This window comes from Nilaparvata lugens, chromosome X (assembly GCF_014356525.2).
Source record: "Nilaparvata lugens isolate BPH chromosome X, ASM1435652v1, whole genome shotgun sequence".
Classification (NCBI taxonomy): domain Eukaryota; kingdom Metazoa; phylum Arthropoda; class Insecta; order Hemiptera; family Delphacidae; genus Nilaparvata; species Nilaparvata lugens.
Window position 1 is genome coordinate 29,266,223 of NC_052518.1, and position 9,109 is coordinate 29,275,331.

Below are 9,109 nucleotides of genomic sequence, written 5' to 3' on the forward strand. Positions count from 1 at the left end.
TGAACTTGTAAAGTAGTTAAAATTTGGTTTCTCAATTTCATCCGGTAAACAACATATGTTTTTGTGTAACCTTCTAAGAAACTTAGCTTTCTCTGTACCTTTTGTGTAGATTTTATCATATCCTTCAAGATAAGATAACAATAATTTGTCTGTATAGATGAAATGACCATCTTCCCAGCGTATTTTGTGATAATTGTTCTCTGCCCATGTTGCTTGCTTACAAAATTTAGCATTCAATTCCGACTTTGCAAATGGCAACTTGAAATGCAACACAACAAAGCTATTTACCTGATCTATGATTCCGATTTCTTTCACAATAATTTGATTAGAATTTCCCTTGAACCAATGCATGTCGACTGTTGTGAATTTTTTACAGGAGAGAGTTTCTTCCTTCTGTTCAATGACGAGCTCTGTTTTCTCCTCCTCCTCCATCGTCCTCCTTTGTCCTCTGTTCTCCTCCTCCTTTGTCCTCTGTTCTCCTCCTCCTCCTCCTCCTCCTCCTCCTGTGGTTTAGGTGTACTACATCTTGATTGATAGTAGAAGAAGTCATCCTCGACGTTAAGATCACACTGTAGATCATGTTTTCTTCTCAGAATTAGAAGACATTATAGGTGTACTACATCTTGAGTCATAGTAGATGCTGCCTTCCTCCTCATTAAGATCACACTGTATCCCGATAGAGTGTGTTTTCTTCTCAGAATTAGAAGACATTGTAGATGTTAACCGATCAAAGCTAAAACCTCAAATGAATAAAATTTGAAAAATGCAATACTTATATAGTTTATGCTCTATCGAGAAATTACTGAACTTCCTTCACCATGGAAGTAAGAGGAGTGTACTCCATGATACGATCACTGATTAAAATGCAATAAGCAGAAGTATTTGGGGGCACAGCTTCCTTAAATTCCATATCTATTCTAATATCTGTGGAGGATTTCAAATGAGAAGATTGATGTGAACAGTCAATTACAATCAGGGGTGTTTTAGTACAAAATGTGTCAAAATCAATCTCTGTTCCAAGCTCACTATTGATACTATGGTTATAGTACACCGACGCAAAATCCAAAAACATATGGTACATCAATTTGTTGTTTACCAAGGAGGTTTTCATAAGGAAAATAGTTGGAGTTCAAGTAGACCTTTGCATTCTGAAGATTACAACTATCAAATTCCGAAATTGATTTATTAATTTTATTCTTACGATCTGTCTGAAACATACTTTGGTGTGTCGAGATGGGATGCAGTTTTTACTGCCCAAGAATGAACAGTGCTATTTTGTAAATTTGGTAATTCTGAAATCTCTCAATGACGAAAGCTCAGCTTCAGCGGTGTATCAGAATCGAGCAATCTCAAAAATTTCAACCTCACATGATCTTCTAAAGTAATATAGGGAATTCTCCATTGAAGCTTCATTATTTCTATATTAATGTTTGTTGCTTCTGTAGACTCGATGCAATTGAGATCTGTTGGTGATCTTAATAATACAAGTTCTTGTTTCAAGTTTAAAATTTTTCTTTGAAAGTCTTCAAAAATGGTAAAACTAATTTAAGAGGTACACAGAATGTAAACTTATTATCTTTTAGTGTATATCCTGCTCTGTCAAACCCAGCCAAGTGATATTTGTTTTTATCAAACATATTTTTCACTAGTATAGCTTTAATTGTTGATGTTAATCCAATTAGTCTTGATTTAGAAATTTGTTGTCCAGCCAATTCATATCGAATTTCATCAAAGAGATTTCCAATGAGGTTATTGGATAATAAATACTTAGCTTCTATTGGATCATCCCCGGCCTTCGCAGCTGATTTGTACACTTCACCTCCCCCTCAATAAATATAAATGATTTGCATGGAAGACTGAACTGATCTATAGAAGCCACATGGATGCGAGCTTCATCAGAGGGTTTAATTTCTTGACCCGAATATACTGTATGAGTATGGAACTGAAATTTAGTAATATCATTATAGAACTCGAGTTGAGATTCAACATCGAGAATTTCACTAATTGCTGCGCTGTACCTAATGCCAATCTACTATAAACCCCAACTTTTTCAATATTCTCACGCTTTTTGGTGATATAGCATGTAGCTTTTTAGGTGTTGACTCTATCACATTCGAGTCTCTAATGAGCTTCTGTGAGCAAATGCTAGTGTGAGGTTTGAAAATAAGGAATCCCATTTCAAGTTCTTTGTTTTCCACGAATGTGAAGTCTAATTGTAGTTATATCTCCCTGGAAATCAATAAACAATCCTTCTTGATTGGTTACCTTTACATTAATGCTTTGAATTCTATGTGTGTTTAAAGGCATATAGATTATTGGATTAGGCATTTCATTTATCAAATACCCACTAGCTACTCTAGGTGAAAACTTGTATATAATATGTTTCTGTTTGCCATTGGAGTAACTCCCACAGGCTATATTGCACTCAACTACAATAGAGTCAATATTTGTTATGCTAACTAAATGCTGAGAAAAATACCATTTATTCGGTTGTAATATAACATTATCAAAACCAAGCATTTTTCCTATTGAAGTAGATGATGTAAAGTCAATAGGCTTATCAGAACAAATTTCGAGCTTCATAGTATTTGTGTTAGCTCTTATATCAAGTTTCTTTTCATCACTATTCAATTTAGTCTTTAAAGCTAATATAATGTCATCAACTTCATATGCACCCATATCAAGATCAATTAATTTATCACCATATTTGAAACTGGAATTTTTACCTTCTATAACATTTGCAATGCTATTGTAAGTACAGAAATTAATCAATCCAATTTTCCATTCTTTATTTTTATCCAATCGAGAATTTCTTGCAAATGTTCATAGAGGTCACATGATCTAGATCGTAATGTAATAACAACCATCTTATATGTTTTCGGTACAAATACTGGATTACAACTGGTTCGCAAAAAACAAGAGCATAAGGTGTCCACATATATTTGTATGTAATGGTTGCATGTGCTCCACATTGTAAAAAATATTCACACCTGTTTCTTTTTTCCAATATTTATTCAATTCATAAGGTGGTTGTAAATAACCAATTGGATCAAAATAGTAAACATTTGATCCCCGTTTCTTATAACCAACCCAGTGTGTACCATGTCCAGATTGTATGTCTAAATTAACAATACAATTCTCATTTTTTAGAATTTTATTAGGTAATGTATCTATCATGTATACATCTTGTAGGGGAATTTGTGATAATTTACACCATTTTATTAGATCATGATTAGACAATTCACCATCGATATTCATTTTTTCACTTTCTTTGTCTTTCTACATTTTTTAACTCCTTTTTTACTTTTTTTCTTTGGGAATAAACTTACACCATATGGTGAGGAGGAGGAGGAGGAGGGGTTGGGGCCAATCAAAATATGACCACCAGTCGAGATTGGGGGGTACGGTTTCAAATAGTAACCTCTACCTGCAATATGCTGTTTCAACTGAGCAATAGCTTTTTTCCTTACCGACATGCTATGAGTTTTCCTAACACTTGTGCTCTTCTTCTTCTTCTTTTTTCTCAAACCACCGCCAAACGCTGCTTTAGCTTTCATCACATTTGTTACAAGATAACTAAGTGCTTTTTCACTAAGAGATGTTTTTGGATTTTTGAATATCTCCAATGCAGCGTTTGCAAGAGCTCTGTCTGCAATTGACTTATTATCACTATTTTGAGTGTATGCTATATCATGTACCTTACAGGCTCTATCTAATGAATTTATACCTTGATCACCTCTCTTTAACCTTTCATTAACCTTGGTGCCAGGTCTGCACCACTGATAGCCGGGGAAGTGGGATTCAATGGGGGATGCATTTATCAATTTATTTATAATAGTTGATGTAATGTCCCCCACAGTACCCGCTATACCTTTGACAATTTTGCTAGCCAAACTCAAGATTCCTCTCCCTCGTTTCCTAGAAGATAACTTTCTTCTACATACCATTTTTCATTACCTTTCAACTCAATAGTTGAACATCGATTGAGGTTAATTAATCAAACACTTAACCTCAATCAAGAGACAAAGAAATTGTCTCACCAAGTGCTTTATATATTACTACAAAGTTGGTATGTTTTAATCAATAGGGAATACAATTTCCTATCATCAAGTGTCTTATTAACACACTTGTTAAGTATGTTGTAAGTTTTGTAGAAATTGCAAAGAATTGAACGTTCATCAATCATAAATCTATACCAATGTCTTAGACTAACATCGAGAGAAGCATCTGATGATTTGATATAAGATAATGTATGATTTCTTACTAGCAGAGATTCATGCATCAATTGAGGTGTTTCCAAATCCCTAATCTTATTTCGTACATTTTGTATAGATTCCAATATTCTCTTACTATCATTTTGTATTGAATCATATTTTTTCAAAGCAATATGGGAAAGTAATAGCATATTCACACAACATATTATAAAGAGAAGAACAAATACTATTCTCCATACGATTATCTTCATTGCACAACTTCTCCCTTCAAGTGTTGTAAGCATACTGATAAAAATAGATTGCAATATCTATAGCGAGTGTATAGCGCTAACAGATGGAAGAGAATGCCACAACAAGGTTGAGATCAACATGTGGTGCATGCGCGTGCATGCAGCAGCAACTATAAAATAGCTTCTCTTGTGACAGTACACTCATTGACTGCATAGTTACAAGAGCATTACTATTCTTGCGTGAACAGTGTACTATTCTACATCTTCTTTGACACAACAAACAGGTGAGAATTAAAAACAATTTTTATAAAAACAATATTACAATTTATTATTAATGACTACAATATTTACATTATATACTACTACTACTTGTACAGCATCTCACTGCAACATGGTATGACAATAAGATTGTTAAATTTTAACATCATCTTAATGTCAGTCCATGTAGCAGTGACATGCTTAACCACTATTGCTAAATTTTTACAATTGGCATTAAACTTGACAACTTTTATCAGTGTATTGTGGATGAAAATCTCTGAGGTAGATATACCTCAGTGATTTTCTTTGTAGATGCAATGTTTATTTTTAAAATGATTCTTCTCCCATGGTGGCTTGTTTCTTCACGAGCAGAGATAATATTATGTGGGACATCTTCTGCCAGCTTGCGGAGAGGCATCCACGGTTTAGCTGACAGTCTATTGATGATTGAAACAAAATCATCATGATTGTCATCATCCCGCGCCACCTCCTCTAGTAGCAGAGTGATGGAGGAGTTCCCCGCATCATATGCACGTTGTTTCTGTTAAATAAAAATAAATCTATGATTAGTAACTTATTATAATTTGTTTCAGATTATCAACTACTTGTGATCAACAGATTATTGTCATAATCTCAACTTGATATCATCAGATTGACAAGACATTCTCTACACAAAGTGAGTAATATCAGTTATCAATTGAAATGATTTGAATAAAAAATATTTCTTGCTTCATATTGCAGAATCCAATAGTGATGCATCAAATGCATACATCAAATTAATAAGCAAACTCTTTCAAATGTACATTGCAACAAATAACTATCAACTGAATCAGTAATTTTTTTAACACATCACTTCAATTATATTCTATTATTTTATAGCAAAAAAAAGTATGCATGCATGATTAGTACTAATAATTTCATAGCATAATTTAAATAATATGTATGATCAGTGCAATGTAAGCATCATAATAATGATCATGAAATCAAAATATTCATCTTATTCAATTTTTGACTGAAGTCTAATCAATTCAACTAGTAAGCTTGATGAGTTCAATTTCAAAAAGTAATCATTATAATATTCATGAATTCAAAATATACACATCTTATTCAATTCTTAACTGAACTTTAATCATTTAATATCACATTGTGAATGCATGTAATACAAAGACATCTATTGGAAATTAGTTTTTCTCAGTAAAGCGAGACATTTATTAGATAGTAGCATGCATTCAACCTAATCACTTCAAATAATTATATTTCTTGATTTCATAAAACAACATAGAAGTTGCTCAATTCAAATGAACATATCAATTTCAATGTAATCATCATATTCATGAACTCAAATATAAATCTTATTAAATTTTTAACTGAACTCTAAAGTTGAATAGTTTCATTTCCTATATTACAATTCGTTATCAAGAAATAATTCTTGTTTGAAATTGTCTTTCAAATCTAATCAGATTCATCAATTTCTCACAATAAATTGAACTCTAATCATTTAATATCAAATGTGAATGCATGTAATGTGAACAGATCTATTGGAAATTAGTTTTTCTCAGTAAAGTAAGAAATTCATCAGATAGTAGCAAGCTTTTAGTAGCAAGCTTTCAACAAATTAATGATGACATATACAGATTTAAAATTATCTGTTCACATTACAAGTTAATAATATTTGAAATAACTAACCTTTGAGCATACAAAGTTGGTTCCCTCATCCTCCTCCTCCAGAAAGCGCAGCTTACTCTTACCCTGCTGCTTGTTGGAAATCATCGTGAGCGGCACACGTCTCAGTGTCCACTCCAGATGAGATGGCAGAGTGTCTGGTACGATGATTTCCTCACTGCTCAACCCCCTCTCCACAAAGACACCACGGCTCTTCAGCGGTGAGTCCTCGCAGTCGGATGCAGCAGTGGTAGTGGTGGCTGGAAGCTTCTTCTTCTTCTGCTGTGCAGCTTGCGCTGTCCAGTAAGATGGGAAGGAAGTGCTTTGTTGAGGAGGAGGAGTATCTGGGAGAATGTACTCCTGATGTGTAGATGATGAGTCCATGATGACAAGGATATGTGAAACGTGACTAGTGCTCAAATGAAGCTGGCAAATCCAATAAGCGCTACTTATATACTCATTCGTTTCTCTCTCTCTGTTTTAGGTTGAGTGAGAGATAGTGCATTTTCCCGCTTATCACATCCTTGACATACAAAAGCATTCTAACATGTAAAGCAAGGTGCATTCAGAGAAAAAAAATCAAAGAACTAGTCTGAGAGTTGGAGTGTAACCAGAGAGAGAGAGAGAGACTGTACAGCACATCACATCATTCATTGCATATAAGTATGATACAATTTTTTTACTTTCTTTTTCTAATCATGATTTTTCCAGAACTTACTTCTTTCCTGATAAATTAATACTACAATGCACTTTTCCCTAACAAATCACTAATATCTAGATTCTGATTAGGAATTACTTCTACAACAGAGTGCATATTGTACAATATCCAGCTTGTTTTCCCACAGCATCTTCTTCTTCTTCAACATTCGTCTTTTCTTTTCCATTATAGCTCATCTTTTTATATATACAAAACAGAACATGTATCACTTTTTCATAAGGATTTTCAATAATATATTTGCAATATACACATTGCAGATATGATTTCTCATGTAAAAAAATATCCATTTATTGTGAAATAGTCTGCTCTATTAATAAATACTGAGAGCTTGAATGGTTCTGGACGATGGAAAGTTGAAACTCATTCTTCATATTGTCATAGAATATTATCATCAAAATTCTCCTCTTCACATGAAATATTATCTTCTTTGTGCCATCCACAATTCGGACTGCATCGCTCATGTTCCTTACTAGGATCGTCTGTTGACAACCAATTTTCTAAATATACTGAACAAAACACACATTGAACAATGTCAGGTGCTCGCACAAATTTAAAACCCTGTTTAGCCATATTTTGAAATATACTGAACAAAACACACATTGAACAATGTCAGGTGCTCGCACAAATTTAAAACCCTGTTTAGCCATATTTTGAGGTGACAACAGACTCAATTCTAATTTCCAACAATTATCAAATGTTAATAACCTCAATCATTTGTACATGAAAATCTGATCCTGAGATAACATTTTTGCACTGTACTTGCAGCTTGTCAAATCACAACTGATTTTTAGATTAATGTTTACTTGTTTTTATATCTAATTCTATGCCATAGTAATATATTCTTTGTTTGTTTTCAGCACCCTTATTCTTTGTTTGGTCTCTGCTACCCCTCTAGTAGCAGAGATGGAGCACACCAGAGAATGCAGGGTTAGAGGCATGAGTTCGCACACAATTTGCCATCCCATTTCCATCGCTCATGTTCCTTACTAGGATCGTCTGTTGACAACCAATTTTCTAAATATACTGAACAAAACACACATTGAACAATGTCAGGTGCTTGCACAAATTTAAAACCCTGTTTAGCCATATTTTGAGGTGACAACAGACTCAATTCTAATTTCCAACAATTATCAAATGTTAATAACCTCAATCATTTGTACATGAAAATCTGATCCTGAGATAACATTTTTGCACTGTACTTGCAGCTTGTCAAATCACAACTGGTTTTTAGATTAATGTTTACTTGTTTTTATATCTAATTCTATGCCATAGTAATATATTCGTTGTTTGTTTTCAGCACCCTATATTCTTTGTTTGGTCTCTGCTACCCCTCTAGTAGCAGAGATGGAGCACACCAGAGAATGCAGGGTTAGAGGCATGAGTTCGCGCACAATTTGCCATCCCATTTCCTTTGAAAACATAGCACCTAACATTGAGAATGTGCTTGAAAACTCAAAAGCTCGTGTTTTTGAGATAATAAGAGAACACGCTGCACGTTTCGAAGGAAATGTAAAATGGTTCTTAGTATTAAATGTATTATTGTATAGGATGGTAGTTTTAGAATCAGAGGAATCCAAAGCTGTTTCATCCATTGTGAATCTACATAGCTACTCGGCCATAGGCTTGAACGTCTTGGAGAGTTATGATGAATTGAATGAACATTTTATGTTAGCGGTTAGGAAAATTTTATGTTCATTTGATAACTTTGTTTGATTTGGGAGTGGGTGGGTGTTGGAGAAGATTGACTCGCTCGATGTAAATGTGATTAGATATAATCCAATATACACAAGCAGTTATATTCAAACACCCCAGTTCATCAAGAATAATAAATGTGTTATCAATGTTAAAAATCTTTCTGATAAAAAGTGTTTTCTGTGGAGTGTTCTAGCCTATTTTCACCAGAAACCAAATAACAGACACTTAATGGTGAAATATTTGAGCAAATTTGCTCACAGGCTGAACACTCGTGGAGTTAATTTCCCAACCACCAATCGGGACAAAAAGAAATTTGAAATTCTTAATACAGA